The following is a 21413-nucleotide window of genomic DNA, read 5'->3' on the forward strand; positions in this document are numbered from 1 at the left end:
GAGAGGCTAGAGGGAAGTGCCTGAAACTGTAGAGCTGTGTTCCAGTAACCATGTTTCTTGAAGATGATTGTGTAATGATATAGCTTTGGCGATGTGACCATGTGATTGTGAAAACCTTGTGTCTGAGGTTCCTTTTATCTACAGTATGGACAGATGAGTAAAACATATGGATCATAAGTAAATAAATAATAGGGGGGACAAATGTTAAAATTAAAAAATATGTATATTGGATAGATGGAAATAAAGTGGACAATAAGAGGGAGGGGTAAGGGGTATGGTATGTATGAGTGTTTTCTTTTTATTTCTTTTTCTGGAGTGATGCAAATGTTCTAAAAAATGATCATGGTGATGAATATACAACTATGTGATTGTTAGGCCAGGGGAACAGGGAAGGTCACCATGACTCGAGCTGTGTAAAATGCACTGCCCCTTCTAGACATCACCTAACCCCGTTGCTTAAAACCCGCCTGCACCAGGACCCAGCGGCGAGCTGGCAACTCCCTACCTGGAGTTCTGTGAGCTCTGCCCGGGAGCGCAGGAATAAACTCGCTCACTCTAAAGTTTCTTGGTCTGCCTCTTCTCTCTTTCGCCTCCAAAACCTTTCAGTGATGATAAAAAATAAAAATTAAAAATAAAAAAAACCACCTCCCATGCCTCTCTAGAGCCATCGAAGCCACATCCCTCTGCCTGACATTGAACATTCTCCCTCCTTCGCCCCGCCCGCCCATCCCCTGTATCCCTGCCAGGCACCCTTCCTCTCCAGCAGGATGGCGACCTTTCTCCAGCCACCCGGCACTCTCTTGCTCATCCCTGGACCTCTGCAATGTGGCTCCCTCGGCTTAGAGGGCACCTCTTTGCCCCCCTTCTCTCTGCCTACCCATGTCCACAGGAAAAGAGCTCCAGTAGAAGAGGCAGGTGACCTGGTTCTCAGCCTCTCACTGGCTGTGCAGCCTTGTCACAATCACTCAACCACTCTGGTCAGGCAATGGACCAGCGTCTGCCCCACCTACTGCAGAAGGATCTGGTGAAAGAGTCCACAGAGAGGAAGCCTGGGAAAGGCTTAGGAGAGATGCCTTGCCAACGGGAGGAGGCTGAGCTCTCCTTGAGGGCCCAGCCCAGAGTGCTCGCAGGCCCTGTAGGTTTCCCTGACTTCCCAGGGCCAGGCTCCCTGAGCTCGTGTCTCCTGGCCTTGTGGCCTCAATGCCCATAGGAGAGAGGAAACAAGACAAGAGTCAAGTGCAGTAAGATTGGGCACCTGCTGACGAGGTTGAACTTTCCCCCAGCCCTGGGATTGTGGCGATGGTTAAAGAAATGCCCACCCTGAGTGCTTGCCCCTTGCAAACAACCAACCTGCCCCATCCCTTAGATAAGACCCCCCCCTTGCTTACTGAGATCAAGACTCGTAAATGATCAACTGAATTGTTTTACCCCCACTGATCAGTTGGCACAATATTACTATTAAATAAACTCAGGTCAAACTTCTCTGCCTCCCACAGGCCCTTGAACGTTGACAGCCCTCAGTCCCTCTTTCACGGCCTCTCCCAAGAATAGGTTGACACATTCTCTGACCTACTATCTGATGAGGCCACCCTCTCATCCCACTTCTCCACCTCCACCCCGTTCTTTATTCCTCTTTTTTTTTAAACTTTTTTTTATTAATTAAAAAAAAATTAACACAAAACGTTAAGATATCATTCCATTCTACATATACAATCAGTACTTCTTAATATCATCACATAGTTGCATATTCATCATTTCTTAGAACATTTGCATCGATTTAGAAAAAGAAATAAAAAGACAACAGAAAAAGAAATAAAACGATAATAGAGAAAAAAAAGATTATACATACCATACCCCTTACCCCTCGCCTTCATTTACCACTAGCATTTCAAACTGAATTTATTTTAACATTTGTTCCCCCTATTATTTATTTTATTTTTAAATACTTTAAAAATACTTTTAAAATATTTAAATATTTAAATAATATTAAAATATTATTTTAAAATACTTTAAATAAATACTTTATTTATTTAAAAATAAAAATTTAGCTACTATATCTACTCTTCTGTTGATATAGTAGCTAAAAGGAGCATCAGACACAAGGTTTTCACATTCACAGAGTCTCATTGTGAAAGCTATATCATTGTTCTTTATTCCTCTTGATAAAAGAAACTCTCTTTTTGCCTAACCCTAGAGAAGCTTGCAGACTTATAGTTAGAAGGTTCTCTCTATTGCAGCACTCCCTGCCCCCACCCCTTGGCAGTATCCACACCCCATCCCCACTCCCTCCGCAATAACCCTTCGAATAAAGTCCCTGCTTACCGAGTCTGGATTTGTTTGTCATTGGACAGTGTAGCTCCCAGTGTAGTTCCCATACTAGGGTTCCATGAGGACAGGGAACGTGCCTCCTCCATCTCTGGTGCCCATAGGTGACAGCCAACAGATCTTTACTTCATACCCAATCTTAACCAGCACCCCCCACCCAAACCCTCATCTACCCCCCACAACATCGGGGATGGGCACTCCTGGCAAGACCAGTGTTTGCTTTGGACTCCCCCGTCAGACCAGGCTGACTACTGGAGACCGTGTCCAGCCCATCCCAGGTCCCAGCATGCTTGACTGCAAACACACACACATGTGTGCAAACATCACACACACAGGCGTGCAAAGATGTATACTGATGACAGAATAATCTTGTCTTTTTAACTTCTGGGCAGTTCTTTTTTTATCTAGAGACAGACATTTGAGCCGCCCAGTGAGGGCAGGTTGGCCCTTTGCTGGGGGCATCAGCCCCATGTGATCTGTTGGTCTCGCAAAACAAGCGCCCACTTCCTGTGTTAGAAAGGACACAACAAGAAGCTGACAAGTTTGAGACGGAAAGGAGCAAATACTCTGCATGTCAATGAAAATATCCCCTGAAATTTTGATTGCTTTAAGGTAAAAATAAAATTTCCCCCCTCCCAGGGCACTTCGGAGGCTTGGGGGCCTGGACTGTAAGAAAGATGGGCCCACACATCTCCCTGGCTTACAGGGATTTGCCAATTTGAAACTAAACCTGCTCATAAAATCCCTGAGATTCCGCAATCAGCACGTGGCCTGGTGGATACATCTGTGTTGAACTGAGGACAGAACGGCCCGGGGAGGTGGTGGGCTGCAGCCTGCAGAGGCCCCTGGAAGGAGGTCAGAGGAGCAGGGCCAGGGTCAAGCTCCGCTCCCCGGCCAAGATGATCCGACTTGGACACACGAAAGCAGCCCTCAGGCGTTCCCAGCAGTGGGCGTCCTGTGGCCAGGTGGGGACTCTGGTCATCACCTGGGACACATGGGCTCTGAGTGCTGGGCACACCTGAGTCCTGGGCTTTCCCTGGGCTTGTTGGGAAGGGCCCTGTGCTGCCTGAGCCTCGGGACGTCCAGGTGCGGTTTGCTGCCTGAGCCGTGGGAGGTGGGGCTGGAACACCTGAGTACGTACGGGGGTACCTGGCAGTGTGGGGACATCTTGCCCAGAGTAGACAGCTCTGGGCTGGGTAGCGGCCCAGCATGATGGTTAGAGAGCAAGCCTCCGGCATGCATGCCCTTGTCTGTGTGCCTTAAGCACAGAGCTTTGTACAAAGTGTTTAACTTTTCACCAAAGCCAGACACTGCTGCCACTGCGGTCACATCACTTTCTTTCGGGCGCCTATTAACCGGGCAATGTGGAGACAGATGGACCGAAAAGTTGAGAAACCGGGAGAGCCAAGTCCTCCGTTTAATGAAATAATCTCATCTTCTGCCTCCAATACTGCACAACAGAATAAATTTGCAATCACTGCCTCAAGGGTGCAAGAAATGGTGCATGACTTAATTTTCTTTTAAGTCAAACTCAGGCTGACTCCCAGCCCCAGCACACAGAACAAAATCTGAGCCAAGTTGGGGCTGCCTCCCTGCTCCCTCTCTCCGGGTCATGCAAAGGAACCCACCATCTATGCAAAGTGAAAATTTTGAAAGTCCATAGTCCACACAGTCCCTAGAAGTCCAGCAGCTCCCCAGCACCTGTGCTCCTTCAGGCCGAGGCGCTTGCTGAGGCAGGGAGCCCCGGTGTTCGGCCCCCACCCTCCACCCATCCCGAGGCACCCCAGGGGAACTGGCGGCAGCAACACAAGGAACCCGCATTCTCCCGGACTCATTTGCCAGGGCGACCATGACAAAGACTCCACATTGGGTGGCTTCATTACAGGAGTTTACCGTTTCATGATTCTGAAACCTGGAAACCCAGCCTCAAGGTGTCGGCAAGGCCAGGCTTTCCCTGGCGTAGGGAGCGCTCTGGAGCTGGCACTCTCGCTCCCTCTCCTCTCTGGCTTCTTCCCGTGGCTGTCTCTGACTCACTGCATCCCGATAACCTCCCATAATAAAGCCTGCGTGTGGCTTCGGGGCCACCCTGGTTCCATCTAGCCACACCTCAGCTAATGGTTAAGCATTACTCAAGCATCCCCACCATTGACAAATGGGTTCACACCCACAGGAACGCAGGTTAAGAGGTGAATGCTTCCTCAGTGGGGGCCATGGTTCATTCCCCAATATCCCCTTCCTGTTTTTGGAAACTCTTCCCTCCTTTGCTGCTTCTATCTCCCTTCCTGCAATGGCTCAGCCTTCTCTCTACCCTCTCTGGACCGCCCAGCACTGCCTCTTCCATAAGGCTTTCCCCATCTCCAGGAGGAGAGGTGGTCCTCTCAGCATCTGCTTTTGGCCCTGTAATGGCCCCAGGATAAGTGAGCAGAAAGACTTACCCCAGAATGGGGGAGCACAACGTACAGAGAACTAAACCAAAGAGCTCCAGACAGTCAGATCCTTCTACTGCAATTAAAACCACACACCGATGAATATTGCAATACGTTATTCTGCCGTGCGTTTCTGGGGAGCAGAGACGCCGCTGGGAGGTGGTTGTGTGGAGGGGAGCCTGGGCGGCCGTGGTAACCACAGGTGCAACCCACCTCTGCCAGTGGTGGCTGAGAGATTTTTTTAATTTTAAAATGTTTTTATTATGAAATACATCTCATATACAAAAAGTAAAAAAAAAATTTAAAGGAGCAATCATTTTCAGAGTACATTTTAGCAAGTAGTTACAGAACAGATTCCAAAGTTGGGCATGGATTACCATTACACAACTCCAGGTTTTATCTTCTAGCTGCTCCAATACACTGGAGACTCAAAGAAACATCAATATAGTGACTCAACAATCATACTCGTCTGTTAAATCCTATCTTCTCTGTTACAACTCCTCTTTCTCCTTTGATCCTTCTCCCAATCTATAGGGGTCTTTAGGCTATGCCCATTCTAACACTTTCATGTTGAAAAGGGGTATCGACAATATAGGATAGGGGGATAGAACTAGTTGATATTCTTTGAGAGGCTGGCCCCTCTGGGTTTCAAGACTTAACTTATAATTCTCAGCAGGTTATAAGTTTCAGGAAAGTAAACTTAGTGCATAAAATTTTGTAGAGTCTCAGTTAGAGCCCTAGGTGTACTTAAGGGTTAACAGGAATGATGATCTAGCTGAAGCTTGCGAAAGAGTAGTCTCCAGAATAGCCTCTCGGCGCCATTTGAACTCTTTTAGCCACTGATACCTTGTTTTGTTACATTTATTTTCCCCTTTCAGTCCAGAAGTCATTGTCTACCCCATGGTGCCAGGGTCGGGCTCATCCCAGGAATCATGTCCCATGTTTACAGGGAGACCTTCAACCCTGAATGTCATGTCCCATGTAGGAGGGAGAGTAACGATTTTCCTTACATAGTTGGGCTTAGAGAGAGAGAGGCCACATCTGAGCAATAAAAAGTTTTCCTGGAAACAACTCATAGGCATAATTATAAGGAGCCTTAGCTTCTCCACTACAGAAATGAGTTTCATATGGGTAATCCTCAAAATCAAGGGCTTGGTGGCTGAGGAATTTCACTGGAAATGGGAGAGGTAATCAGCCGAGGCCCAGCGGCCTGCCAGGGTGGCTGCTGCATCTTCGCACGCGGGCATGGCAGCCTCACTTCTCCAGAGGCTGGTTCCCAACTCAGAGTACGGAGCCTGCTGGAAGGGTCCCGGACTCAACTGTCAGGACCACCGGTAGGCACGGCTGACTTTCCTGCCTCTCTCAGGCCTCCTCTGCCCTCCCTCCTCCCCATCCTGCCCCCTTCCAGCAACTCCTTTCCAGGATCCCTCCCTCCCTTCTCTCCCAACCCACCCCTATATCCTTCCCCAGCTCCTGTTCTGGGCATCTCACAGGCACAGTTGATACCACGGCAAATTCCCCCAAGATGTGAGAAAGGAAGAGAGCAGCTGTGGTTCACCTCCCTTCTGCACACATCAGAGCTCAAGGCAGGGCAGCTCCGAAGACTCGAATTCCCACCCACCCCAGACTCGACCCCCATTCTCCCTGCACCCCAGTGGCAGCATCCTAGGCACAGGATGGAATGTCTGGGCACCATGCACCCCCACCCCAGTACTCCTTAGAGCACCCCCTCAGTGGAGAAACTGATAGCCCCCTGGACTTCCCCCTGAGAGCCTGTGGCCGGGCCCCAAGGCCCCCATCTCTGCTCAGACAGCCCTGCCCAAAGGCAGAAAAACAATCCTACTGTGCCCAGCCCCGTGCCCCATACCCAGGAGTTCCCTGGACAACTTGATCCTTCATTGCCACCCTGCGAATGAGAACGTCCCCGTTTCACAGCCGAGCAAACAGGAGCCCCGTAGTCCCTTCTCCCAGCCGCGTGGTTGTCAGCGCCCGGAACACCGCCGCATTGATGCCCTGTCAAGTGACAACTCTGTGACAAGAGGAAGGTACCAAATCCCCCCAGCCCATTAGGAACCAGCAGTATTCATTTACCCGGTTATTCCTTCTCAGACAGGAGGGAGCAAACAGAGCCCTGAATAAATAAGTTTTGAGGGTGGGAAGGCAATTGGGAAAGACAAAGAGTGCCAAGCGCCCTGGGAAATTGGCGCAGAAGTGGGCCCGGGTGAGAATGCATTCCCGCAGTGCCTGCTCCCTGAAGCCCCACGTGCACTTTCGACGCATGATCCCATTTCATCCTCGCGGCAACGGTGCGAAGACACGGCAGAAATCAGTCAATGAAGGACGCTGGGCACAGGAGGCTCTGCCATCACATGCCGCAGCCAGGAGTCAGAACACAGGGTGCTCCAGCCACACCCACCAGCCCAGTGGGGGGACTGGAATCAAGGGCCCCACACGTGGTGCGCCATGCAGTATATAGCCTGCACCCCTGAGTGTGGTGGCCCCTGAGAGCTGGTGCAGGCGAGGTTGGCCTCTGTGCATGGAGCAGTGCCCAAGAAGCCCTTGCAGATGCTGTTAAAATGCGGGTTTTGGCTCAGCAGGCTGGGGTGGGGCTCGAGAAGCTGCAGTGCTAACCAGCTCACAGGTGGCGAGGGGGCCGCCGGTCAGGCCCCCACACTCAGTAGCAATGTTTAAGGCTGGATCGAGTGTTGAGGGAGCCACACCAAGCAGCGCCGGGTGTCTGCACTCCTCGGGGTCCCCTCCTGAGTTCTTGGAAGGGCTGCAGATCCCCAAGGCCTGTGAGGTCCCCCCAAGGTGCCAGCATGTGATTGGGCCTTGCCACCCTCCACGTCGCAATTGCTGGTGCCAGAGCAGCTTAGGGCACCAGAGGGACTGAGGAGAGTAATATCCTTGCAGCCTGGGGGGTGTAAATAATGAAAGTCAGATCCATAAGTAATTACTTTTTAATTAATTAGGAATGATGAATAGCGAAGACCCAGCGACTCCCGGGCAGAGTGGTGTTAACCGGAATAGCCTCATTCCTTTCCCTGCACAAATTGATTTGCTGGGGGAGGCGGCAGAGGGGAGGGGACACCCTGGGTCTTGGGGACGGGGGAGGGAAGGCAGAGTGGGACAGCCTCCTCCCAAGCCCCAAGAACGCCCAGCCAACGTCTGGGACTTCTCCGCACCCCATTCAAACGTCTGACCCCTGGGCTCAAGACCCTGAGAAGAAAGGTCTTCCCTCCTCACTTCCAAACCTTTTACAGACCTACTTAATTAACCTTCACCTGCCTCCTGGGGAGAGAGCGAAGTGTTCCCACGTCCCTGCTCAGCAGGAGCAAAGCTGGGTCCAGGGAGGGGCCTCCTTGCAGCTCTTACCTGCTGTTCCAGCTGGGCAAGGGAGACCCTTCCCCAGGGAGGCCCCCGGGCCTGGGGGACAGCGAGCAGATGGGGAGGAGCAGGTGGCTTTCCAACCCCGGGCCAGGACCCTGCCGGGAGGGCCCAGGTGCCCAGGCAGACGGAGCCATGGCGGATCGCGCCCCTCCCGGGCCCTGCACCCCGTGCCCTGAGCACAGTCAGCCCGACTCCCCTCACCCCACTGCAGGCACCCTGCTGCCATCCTGGGCCAGCTGGTCTCCACACCACCTCCCCCACTTCTAGAAGGAATTGCATCAGTCAAAATTGTGAAAGGAGGACCGCTAAGCATGCCAGTTTCTCAGTTTGAAAAGAGGCCAACCTTGGACTGTCAAGACACAGTTCAGCATCTACAAGGGGTGGCACTGCCTCCTCCCCTCCCCCACTACACCCCTCCCTCCCTAAAGCCCCTCCCCAGCCTCTGTGGTCACCGGAGCCTGTTTTCCTTGGATTGAAGCAGTGGAGGGGCTGGAGATCTCTTTCCCTATAGTTTATCCAGGACAAGCTGTTCTGGGGTGAGAGGTGGGAGGAAGGGGCGTTGAAGATTTTCTGAAGCTTGTGAAGCAAGGCCAGGACTAGGGCGAGGCAGGTGAGGCACTAGCCTCAAGTGCAGAATTTAAGAGGTCACCAGAAATACTCAGTCTATGCCCTGGCTCTGCCTCCCTTACAGATGAAATTGCCATGGTCTCCACCATCAGACACACAAGGCTTCCCTGTACAGGTCTGATGCCTGAGGCTGAGTGAACGCGGAGGCAGGGTTGAAACTGGGCTCCAAGCAGCTTTGAGGAATGAAAGGGAAACGGATGGGACAAGAAGGAAAGTTGGGAAAGAGAGAGGAAAGACTAGCATTTATTTAGTACCTGCTCTGCCAGGCCAGCTTCTTTGCACACCCCTGAGGAAAACCCTTTTGCCTCCATTTCTAGTTGATGAAACCCAAGCACAGAGAGGCTGTCACTTTCCAAAGGTGACACAGCTGATGAAAGGCTGAGCTGGGGGATTTGAAGCCACTTACATAATGACAACTACACCCTGGAATGCAGGCAGGCAGTGTAGGCCCATGGCCTGGGCCAGAACAAGGCCCAAGAGTGTTGGACTTTTGTCAACCCTGTGCCTCAGCTCCCTGCTTAGACATGCCCAGCCTCAGTTTCCCCACCTATGCAGAACTGGTCTCAACAAAAAACCCAGGGTGAACAAAATAACCAAATGTTCAGTAAAGACCAGATCCAAAGTGTACTTGGGCCCACTTGCCTCACTCCAATCCAGTGGGATCCTGTCTTGATTTGAAATTTGGATAATTTGTTTATTATGGAATTTTTTTTGCACTGATTTTTTTGTCTTAATATTGCAATAAAATATAACCAGTCTTGATTACTGAGGTTTTGGTGCCTCCTTCCCTAAAGTGTGCAGCTGAGGTATAGCCTTACTCTCCTCAACTGATTCTTGGTCCTGTTGTGAAGCCACGTAGGGGGCTTGAAAAGAGAGCGCTGAGTTTGGATCACGCAAAACCAAATCCCGTTTTCCATTGCACCCATCCAAGCCTTGCTTTCGTAAAGTGGGTTACCAACGCCATAGCACTGTGGGACTGAGACGAAGGAGAGCAAAGCTGAGCTCAGTGTGAGGCACGTGGCCGAGGCTCCTTCTGTGCCCCCTGCCTCCCACCTCAACCCCCCCTTCTCCAAAGGGAACCTAAGGGAGAAATGAACACTGGATTCAGTGTGAGAAGGAAAATCTGATAACTGCAGTTGTGTCAAACCAATTTGTTTGTGTTAATTGCAGGCAATTAAACCTTTTTTTAAAGTTACCCTAAGACAGGCTAATGTAGGGAAGTTGATTTCTGGCCAGATGATAAGAAAAGCCTCTGTCCACCCTCACCTGAGGTGGAAAGAGAGAAATGAATTGCAAAGGCACTCCGGAGAGGTGGACAGATAGAAAAGGAAGGCCAGGACAGTCCGACAGGCCCAACCCCTGCACGGCTGCTTGGGGTAGCCTCCAGGACCAGTTGCTGGGTATTACCCAGAAGTTTCTTAGAAGTGCAGGATCTTGGGCCCCACTCAGATCTGTGAGTCCGAATCTGCATTTTAACAAGACCTCAAGACTCCTGGATGGCCAGGGACTTGTTTACCTGGCCAGGTTTGAGAAGTGCAGGTCCAGGCCACCCCCTGAGACCCGTACCTCCTGGAGGCGTCTGCCCAGGGGCTAAAATGGAGGCTCCCCATACCTTGGAGTCCTTCTGAATCACCCTACCCAATTTCCAAAGACCTAGCCAGTCTCCAAGAAGGGTCTTCTCCAGGGTTTCACAACATCTGATTCCTCTCCCTCGGCTCCAGGTCAATTTCCCACCTGCCCTGCCCTGTGGGGGCTTCAGGAGCAAACCTCCTGGGTCTGGCTGGCCAGTGGGAGGGCTGGAGCTCGGGACGGGAGGAGGGAAGGTCTAGGCGCTTTGCAGCCCTCCCCTGCTGCGGGACTGCAGTGTGACAGGGACTCCTGTCCTTCTCCAGCCTCTCCCACGGCTACGCCTTTGCTGGGTTCTGTTAGCGACCCTCCCTCCTCTTCCCCTTTCAGATCTAAGGAGGGGGAGGGAGGCAGATTCCTGGGTCTGTCACTGTCCTTCTTGTCTCCCTCAGCTCACCCTCACCTCTGAAATAGCCCTTCACTGAACTTTGTTCAGTTAACACAGCTGTCTCCTGCAGGGACCAATCTTTGACTCTGTTCTCACCTACCTGTGAAGATACCTGATTTTCCTCACCTGGATGCTGGATCCTTCCGTAATCACCTAAGCCTGAGACAGAACTGAGACCCCTGAGAACACCCAGCTCTAAAAGCGTAGGCGTATCTAATAGTCATTTCATAGGGGGTAACCCCTACCCTCCACTCAACGGAACCGTGAAGTCCTCTACAGTTACCCAGGGGAAACCAGGGGCAGCGACTTCTTCCCAGTAAAGTGCTAGAGGTATGCAGTGGGCACTTGCCAAGTCTCCCGTGCCCTGGGGACACAGGGCCAGCACCCTCCTCTCCACCTGCCCCCCTATCCCGAGCTCAGCAGCGGGAGACAGAAGCCAGGGATGTGCTGAGCTTGCTTCTTGGAGCTTGGAGGCTAATAACTATCAGATTTAATAATTATTCGTGATCTACCCGTTCTCTGCAGCAGATGAAATAATTGTATAGGAGGGCTGGTGGAAGGAAGAAACCCATAAATGCCTTTTTCTTTCAGCGTTAAATAGCAAAGCTTATAGAGCTTGCCGCAATTAATTAGCGCTTTGTCTTATTAGCACTTTATCTATGTATCCCCATGCCAGGCCTATGGGACGCAGCCTCAGGCAGTTCTGGCTGCCTCATCCCACACAAGGGAGCAGTGGGCCAGGACAGGATGCAGGAAGGGCTTTCCCCGGCCCCTGCTGAGACCTGGGGGCTGTAAGGGAGCCAAGCTGGGTGCCTAAAGATAGCTGTGTTTCCAACATGCCAGGAGATTCAGTGTTCTTGGCCCAGAGCCACTGCTAGTAGCACAGGGAAACTTGCCCGTGCAAAGAAATGCCAAGTGCCAACAAGGAGCCAGAGAGAAAGGGCAATGTGCTCCAGTCTCCAGAAGCTTATGAGCCCCAGGGCACAATGCCACACCCTTCTTCACAGGCGGGTAACAGCACAGTCGCACACAGCTCTGTACCCAGAGGGGCCCCACGCAAGGGGTGTGCTGTCCTTAAGTCAGCATCTTGAAATTCTCAATAATTGCAACTTTGACTTTGTGCTTTGCAAGCGAAGTCCAATGGGGACTGGACAGGGGCTTGGAGCCGCCTCTCCCAGGCAGTCCCCCTGCCTGCCCACCTCCCAGCATGGGTCTTGGCAGACCCCTCCCTCATCCTCACCAGCGACTGACTGCTGCCCTCCATCCCAGACAGGGCCTGGGCCTGGGTGCAGGGAGGGTCAGAGCCCGGAGCATACCCCCCAAAACGGACCATGGGCAGGGGCCCGGGCACCTGCGAGGGTCTGCATTCTCCCGCAAACATCCCCGTGCCTGTAGGAGGGCGCCGTTACGTAGTGAATAAAACCACCATGACAGGAGGAAAGAGACCACAGAAGAGAAGAAATTGCTTTTTTCGTGCCTTGCTTTTTTTTTTTTTCCATTTTGTGCTGGTTTCCTTAAATTATTAGCAGGTCCCGCAGGTCCTTTTCTAGGGCAAAATTGAGGGTTCCGGGGTCTCCTGAGCCATCTGGCCAGCTGGACTAATGTGTTCAGTCCTTTAACAGACCATTGTAAACACTGAGTTCTGCAATGTGCCAGGGAGCTGGGAGATGAAAACCACAGCCCCCTCGGAAAACCCACAACCCTCGGGCCCTATCAGCTTTCCGTGCAACCCAGCAGCCACCTCAGGGCGTGGAGAAAATCCCAACCTAATTTTGAATAAAAAGCTTAAAGGTAAGCAAATGCATAGCATCAGAAACCAGCTACAGGTTACCAGGGGTTGGGTGGGGCATAGGGAGTTAAGGCTTAAATTGTACAGAGTTTCTATTCGGGTGGATGGAAAAGTTGTAGTAATGGGTGGCGGTGATGGTAGCACGCATTGTGAATGTAATTAACAGCACAGAATTATATATTTGTGGTTGAATGAGAAAATGTTAGGTTTTACATTACTAGAATAAAATTTCAAATAAAAAGCATAGGACTGGGCGGGCCACGGTGGCTCGGTGGCAGAGTTCTCGCCTGCCATGCCGGAGACCCGGGTTCAATTCCCGGTGCCTGCCCATGCAAAAAAAACCAGCCAGGAGTGTACAAAGCAGTGAACCCTATTGTAAACAATGAACTATAGTTAAAACAATTATAAAATGTTCTTTCATGAATTGTAACAAATGCACCACTAATGCAAAGTGATAGTAATAGGAACGTACTTTATGCATGATTTTTCTGTAAACCTACAGCTTCTCTAATAAAAAAATGTAAAAAAAAAAAAAAAAGATTGTGCCAATTTTTATAGGCCTAAGTCCTGGCAGGAATTTACTTAGCAGGGGAGGTGGGAGAGTGGCAGAGAGGAGGTGATTTAGCAGCAATTCAAATGAGTGGCAGCCCCTGGAGCTGTTAAACAGAGAGAAGATGGTGTCTGAGCCGGCTCAGATCCTGGTTCTGTTATTTATCATGTGATTTTTATAAGTCCATTTAGGTCTCTGAGCCTCATTTTTCTCACCTCTAAAATGGGTGCCAGAACACTGCATTATATATTTGAATGCGGTTAAAAGGGGAAATTAAAGTTGTATATATGTTACTAAAATTTGGAAAAAAGCATAGGACTGTATACCACAGTGAGCCCTAACGTAAACTACAGACTACACTTAAAAGTATAATTATAACAACATTGTTTCATCAAGTGCAACAAAATTACCACACGAATGCAAAGTGATAATAACAGGGAAAACTGTGTGTAATGAGGGGTATATGGGAACTCTGTACGTTCTGCATGATTTTTTTTTGTAAACCTACAACTGCTCTAATCAGAGAGAAAAAATAGGTGCCATTGATGCACACACACAAAATTCACACATTAAACAATGCTGAATGTCTAGCACGTAATAATAGGTATTCACCAAGCTTAATCGCATTCTTCCTTCCATTTGGGAAGACCCCCCGCCCTGCTCCTCCATACCCATCCTCCTGGCTCTAGCTTAGAGGCAAACCTTGGCCAACTTGCCGGGAGCCTCACTTGTGATTTCCTGAATCTCTGCTGAGTCCTAGTTTCTGTCCACATCAGAGAGGCCTCTGAGACGAGTAGGCAAGAACTGTGAAGCTCCTGCCCGAGGAACCCCTACGTCTAGAACAGTGATGGCCCAGGCCCTTGCAGGACTTGTCACTGTTGGGGTCCTCCTAAAAGCAGAGCTGGAGAGAAAGAACAGCCCGGCGGCTATTCAGGAGGTGTCCCCGGGGAGCAGGGGTGTGGAGCAGGTAGGGAGGGAGGGAGGGAGGACAAGCCATAGAGAATGTATGTGGAGCTGGTTCCCATGGGGGCCCCCGGGGAATGGTGTAGCGTGCTCCTGGGAGGTGTCCCACAGAAGGACAGGGGACTGAGACATATGTCCACCAACTCCCATACCCAAGCGGGTCAACTGCCCTGCATTTCTCAGCTCCCACCAAGCCCTGGAGCTGGCAAAGTCCTGCAGCTCAGGAAAAAATCCAGTACTGAACAAGGGAGGGTGGCAATGGTTCTCGAGGTGGGCTGCTGACAGCCTGCCCTGGAAACTGTCCACCACGGCCGCAGCCGGAAGTAGGGGTGGGCTGGGAAGATACGACTGGGACAGCAGAAACATCTGCTCCAAGGACCCGACTGTGGCAGGGAGCTGGCTAGAGGGCAGGGTCCTGGGCCCCCATCTGGCCATTATATTCAGAGGGATAGGAAAAAGGAGTGGTGCTGGGGCCAGGCCCACCCAGTACCCGTGGGCAGGGAGGAGCCCAATCCTGCCCAAGGAAGGCCCTGCTCCAGCTCCAACGCTGTCATCTTGGGGTTTTCTGGGTTCTGAAGCTCAGGCCCCACCTTTTAAAGGAGGTGGGGACTGGGAAGGCGGCTCAGCTGGAGACAGCAGCCCAGCAAGGCCCCACCGAGAAAATCGGAGATGCCATCAGCCCCTGCTGGACCGAGTTTATTTTTAACCAGCTCCCTGAGAGTAAATCAATTCCCAGGGCAGCCTTCAGCACGTGCCTTGATGACAACTCACAATGCTATAAGACAGAATGAGAAAAGGTGTATCCATTTATTTGCACATGTGCCTGCAGGTGAATAGATGTGGAGGGCGCGGCATATGGGCCAGGTGCAGAAAAGTGGGCCCCAGTTTCAGCTTTGCCCCCACCCTCGCTGTGCAGCACAACAAGGGCTTATGATAATGCCTAATCCTTGTCGGACACCTGCTGCTTGCTGAGTCCTGCTCTTCACAAGAACTGATTCATTTTTCTTTACCCCATCTATGAAGGTGCTGTTACTATCCCCATTTTACAGTTTGGGGGCCCTAAGAATCGAGTTGATAAGGGACTCATCCAGGCAACACAGCTGCAAACAACTGGGCTCAGAGCCCAATCTGAACCAATGCACACTCTTCCCCTCTGTGAAATGGGCCCCAAAATCTCAGCTTTGGTACTGCACAGGGCTGTAAATGAAATCAATGAGTGTGACAGCGACTGGAAAGGACCAAGCAAAAACACAATGCAAGCACTAAGAACCATCACGTGTGCTAGCATGGAGCACTCCTTTGAGCAGGGGGGAGGACAGGGTAAAAAGAAACAGAGCAATGGCCTCAAGCAAAAGTCCTGGCTTTGGGTTCTTGGCTTGCTCCGTACCACCCATCGCCACCCTGGAAGGCAGAACCAGTGGTCACAGCTGATGGGCAAGGGCACTGGTTGATGGAAAGTCTTGTGACAGCCCAATCATTTCCAGGGAGGGACTCAGGAGCTCCCTTCCCCAGCCTGTCTGAGTCAGAGCCTGGGAGAAGTCAGGTGCGTGGCACTTGTGCTTAGCACAGTGGTGGCACAATGGCGATGGGCCAGCCGATGTCCACAGCTCTCCTTCTGCCCAGCCAGGGAAGCTGGGCAGAGAGCCTGGCACAGTCAGAGTGGACTGCCCCCCTGGAAGGAACTAGAAAGAGCACTGACCCTTCCTCCATCCATCCATGCCTGGGTTGAAGGGACCAAAACCATCCAACAAAAAGAGTTCCTGGGCCCAGCCATATCCAGCCCTAGCCAAACCCAGGAGGTTGCCCAGGACCATTTTTTTATTCTTTTGCAATCAGCATTTTCCTTTCTTCATTTGTTGGTTGAATAATGCAGCCTGTAAGAAAAGGGCCCTCAGCACAATTCTGGTGCTCGTTTACAATGGAAATCGGGGGAAACGGCAAAACGCATACTGCAAAATGCATTTAAAAGAAGATGATTCAATTGGATTTGGCAGCTCTGATATTCAGGACCAGAAGGAGAAAATCTGTCTATGATTTGAACGTGTATAATTAAGATGAAAGCCTTAAGTACCAGGTGCATTTCGTTAGATGTCACTGGCTCTGTTGACTCCAGGCGTTCTGATCAAGAGTGCCGAGCATTTATTTCTGCCATCTAAATAGCTATGAGAGAGACACCTTTTTAAAAACCAGCATATTGGAGCCAAGTCAAATCCTGACACTGTACAGCTTAACAGCTGGAACGAGGCAGGGAGAATGCCCGGGGTCCGGCTCTGATCTCCTTCAAGGTGCATCTCTCTCCCTTCTTTCTCTGTTGCCAGTGGAGGTGCCGGAGCCTGGTAACCATTCCAGCCTGAAAGTAGAGTCCACCCTGCTGGGTTCATGGGCTTTCAAAGAGGCAACCTGGTGTCACGGACAAAGCCACCATGACCTTGCAGAAGCCTGGATGTGAATCACATCTTGCTCTTTGCTAACTGAGTGATTGTGAGCCGGTTACTCAGCCTCTCTGTGCCTCAGCTTCCCCGTCTGTAACATGGGCCTAAATCATTGACACTCCCTCACGGAGAACTGGGACAAGTAAATGGGGTCACTGCTGCGACGCTCAATCGACATGCGCTATTGTCCATACTATGTGCAGCCCTCTATCTCGAGCCACCCAGCATAATCCCCACGAGCCCAGCCTGCCTTGCTCTCTTTGGCCTCTGAGAATTCCGACCTCTGTGGGAGTCAGGACATTCATGACAAACCTCCCTTGAGGTGTGAGATAAGTCGTGACAGCTTCCTTCATGGGAGACGGGAGCTTCAGGCAGATGACTCGCAGGCAGCTCGGCCTGAGTGGGACTGAGGCCTGACACCTGAGGCTGGACAAGTCATGTGACCATGGGTGTCATGTGACTTGGCTGCTCCTGGTCTTGAGGAGAACTGGCATCCCCCCTTGCACTTCCGGGGGATGTGCTTTTCCTTTTCACCTGAGGAGAGGAAGGAGGAGGCCCATGCCAGGCTATTTCCGAGGCCCCTCACTCCCGTCCGCACCCTGAGAATCCACCCTCCAGTGAAGCAGAGTGGGCAGGACAGGAAAAGTTGAGGAAGGGGCTCTTATGCAAGGAATAGTCACAGATTCCATGCCCCACAGATATCTCGTGGGCTGTTTCAAGACCCCCCACCCCAAGTGGCTGTACCCCCTGGAGCTCTGGGCAGTGCCTGTTCCATGCAGGTCTACAGCTTTCTCAGTGGGAGGAAAGTAGAAAGGAGGAACCCCTTCCAACACCAAGCGGCAGCCGGGAATGGCAGGCACAAGTTAGACCAGTTCTGCACATGCAGGGAAACTGAGGCTGACCATTGGACCACACTGCCTGCCTGCAACCCAGGATGCGGTTGTTATTATGTGTGTGGTGTCAAATCCCCCAGCTCAGCCTTTCACCAGCTGTAAGAGCTTTTGAAAATGACTTAACCTCTCTGTGCTTGGGTTTCATCACCTAGAAATGGAGGCAAAAGGTCTTTCCTCAGAGGTGTGCAAAGAAGCTGGCCTGGCAGAGCAGGTGCTAAATAAATGCTAGTCTCTCCTCTCCCTTTCCTGACTTACCTTCTTGTCCCATCTACTTCCCTTTCCTTCCTCAGAGCCACTTAGAGCCCAGTCCCACCCCTGCCTCTGAGATCACTCAGCCTCAGGCAGCAAACCTGCACAGCCATGGCCCGTGTGCTGATGGTGAGGGCCACGGCAATTGCATCCATCAGGGAGGCAGCACCAGGAAGTACACAAGAAAATATCTCCGAATCTTAAGAAAAACCCCGTGACTTAGTTTCCTAAAAGAAGTGAGAAAGGCCCTTCAAGGTCCCCAGTCAGAGTCTTCTGATGTAATAGAGTGTGAAAAATCAATGTTTCTGGTTTTGCGAGTTTTGTTTCTTGTTTTCTGTCTTCCAAAGCAGCCATCGCTTATAAAAACCAAAGCAATCTCAACAAGGGCAGGAAGAAACAAAGAAGGAATCAAAGCAAACACTACCTAGCAAAGCCTAGAAGCTGGATCTTTGGGGAAGGAACAGTCTGCAGTAGCTTCTGAAGTCATACTTGTTACAGCACTAAAGAAAAATGCTGCTCACACCTCCGAGCCCCGCGGGAGCTAGGGTCCAGCCTGGCTGGTGTGGATCCCACAATGCCAGGGTTGGTGGCCAACCCACAGGCTGATCAAACAGGGAGAGCCTGTAATGGGTGTCCAGACCAAAGGTCGCGCTCAGCGACTGAAAGGCAAGGCTGACAAGTGGGTGATGCTGGAAAATTCCTGGGTTTCCTGGCAGAATCCCAGAGGCAGAATCCCTGCTGTCCATGGCAGGTTCCAGGATCCTGTACCTTACCATCAGATGTGTGTGGGTCACCTCCCCTATCAGGGAGGCCAGAACCAGACAGTGTAAGGGAAACTGGCCTCTGAATGTTCAGGAAAGTTCCGTGGACTTTATTACCTAAGAGAGGAGAAAAAGGAAATTAAGGCCCTTGGTCCAGAGCTTTCTGATGTAGTACAGTGGGAAATATTCACATTTCTGTGTTCGCTTTTTAAATTTATTTAGTCTTTTTTAATTGTATAGCATAACATATATGCAAAGCAAAGAAATAAAAAAGCATGTGGCAGTCCTGGGCAGTGAGACCAAAGGGGAATCTGTGGGCAGCCTCTAGGAAAGACTGCCCTGTCTGATTAGAGAGAGAGCAAGAGAGACAGAGGTAAAAGAACCCCTCACTACCTGGGAAGGTGAATGGGTGAGGATGTAATACTTGGAGCTGCTGTTGCCATTTTTTGCTAAGAAGGGAAGGCGGAGGAAGCCTGAGAGGCTGAGCAGAACTGGTATCACTGCGCACTAACCCCAGTACACCTGCCTCCACATTCTTGGGTAGGGAAAAAGAAGCCCCTCTGGTGTATGTCCCTTTTAACTGGATATTTTTACCTGCAGATGAAAGCTTCCCTTTCTGAGCCCTAACCTAGGGACATTGGAAGATTGCGGCGAGACTACATAAGCCATTCAAAGTTAGGGCAATGTGCTTCTCCCCAAGGACACCCATAAAACATGTCCCCCTTCTTATTAGCCAGACATAAACAACAGGCATCCAAGCCCGCCTGTTTCAGTGAGGCCACACAGGGGCAACCGAGGCTGGGACTCGGACGGCGGCTCGCTGGCTCCACAGAGATGGCATTTCTGCCCCCAGGCCCAGGGCATGGCCCCTGCGAGTGTCTGCCCAGCGGCTCAGGCAGGCTGGGGAATAAGCGTGTGAGCTCCCGGGGCGGGAGGAGAAGTGTCAAGGAAATGAGGCGAGAGGCCCTGAGTACCCGACCCCTCTGGAAAGTGCTGCTGTGGCGAAACGCCAGTTGAGCTTCATTTTCAGCCTCTGATTTCATTAATAAGATAATGATGACTCATTTAACTTTGCATCTGAAGAGTGAAGCAAATTACCTGTGTCTATATTGCTTAATGACGGAGGCACCGAGAGGACCTTCACTGCCTGATGGAACCAAGAGTGACCTACTGCAGGAGGCAATTTTCTGCCCATGGGTTTGCCACTTGACTAAGCCATCCATCAGGCCAGGTGTGCACACACACGCGCGCGCGCGCGCACACACACACACACACACACATGCACATACACACGCGCGCGCACACACACACATGCACATGCAATTAGCCCATTGTCTTCAGCCACACTCCTCCCCCACCCCCCAGCCCCTTAAGAAAGACTCAGCTTTTCTTAATCTGATGATCCTAGCATCATTAGTTATTTCTCAGACATGAGCCATTGGGCCCCATTATCCAACTCTCAGTCATCCGGGTGTGAAGTCTCCACTTTGGCCCTGCTTCCCAGGAGCAGCAGCCATCCTCAGCCAAGCAGGGTCCTGGATCCCTTCTTCCCAGCCAGCAAAGTGCCAACACCTTCCCGTGGCATTTCTTGGCAGAGCAATGAGAGAAATCAGGCTCAGTGGAGCTCCTGCCACCCTCCAGGGGCCAGGGTTGGGAGTTCGTAGAATTTGTTTCATTTCTTTTAATTATGGTATCATTGACATATATTAAAAGTCATCCTTTTCACACGTGGATGCTTCAGAGAGTTTTTTTTTTTTAAATGCATGCAGTCGCAGGCCGCGGTGTCTCAGCGCGCAGCGTTCTCGCCTGCCATGCCGGAGACCCGGGTTCAGTTCCCCATGCCTGCCCATGCTAAAAAACAAGTAAACAAATAAATCCTTTAAAAAATGCATGCAGTCATGTAAGCACCACATTCAAGCCATCCCATCACTCGAAAAAGTTCCCTTGTGGTCAACCTCTCCCTCCAGCCCCAGGTCCCAGTCCTGGCAATCAGTGGTCTGTCTTCTTTCCCCATCATTTGGCCTATCCCAAAATGCCATGTGCCGTGTGTAGCCTTCTGAATGCAGTTTCTCTGACTTCAGATGCATTTAAGATGTTATTGCAGAGCTGCATGTTTAGTACTGGGCCGTGTTCCCCATGTGGCTGCACCTCGGGCTGTTTATGGGGTCCAATGACGTCTCATCCACGGCCTGGCACTTGAACTTATATTACTGCACTAGATCCCCAGGAAAAAAGCCCTAAGGCTGGCACTATAAGCTCCATTTTACAGATAAGAACATAGGACCACACGGCTTTGAAGAGAAAAGGAGGGGACGGAGGACAGACATGGGCCCACAGAGGGGCCATTCCTTCTGACTTCCATGCATTTGCTGAATAAGCACCATCGAGCGCCTTCTGCAAGCAGGCGAGGTGCCACGTGCTGGGATGGATGGCGACACGGGCACCCAGTGGCCCTCATGGTCTCTGGCATTCTCACACCTGATGCTCGACGCCACATTTCACTGGTGCATGGCCTGCCTGGGATGGTTCTCCTGGTGCGTGGAGAGAGAAGAGACTCAGCCAGCCAGAAGGCTTGGGGGAATCGACAGCAGGAAGTGTAAAGGAGAGGTGATGGGAGATGTGTTTTCCTGCCACGTCGTGCTCTTGAAATGATGAAATTGCAGGTTTCACTAGCAGACATGCCAGCCACCGGCCATGAGTAAACATAGTTACTCCCTTGGCTTGCTCCCTGGTGGAGAAGTCGCCACCATTTGTACCTATGCAGCAAAACCAGGGAGAGGAACGAGGAGGGGGAGGGCTGGGCATTCAGAGCATCATGGTCTGGCCTTTTCTTCCATCCCCCTGCTGCATGCGGCACTGGCCATCAGGTCAGGGGAGATGTCACCATCTACTTTGCAGCCTCCCATTTTCAGCCATGAGTGATCTGGAGAAGTCCTCAGGATGGCTGAGTGTAAGCAAATGCTTGCCAGATTTATACTTCTCCAGGCAGAAGAA

Source organism: Tamandua tetradactyla, chromosome 6 (genome assembly GCF_023851605.1).
Source record: "Tamandua tetradactyla isolate mTamTet1 chromosome 6, mTamTet1.pri, whole genome shotgun sequence".
NCBI classification, from domain to species: domain Eukaryota; kingdom Metazoa; phylum Chordata; class Mammalia; order Pilosa; family Myrmecophagidae; genus Tamandua; species Tamandua tetradactyla.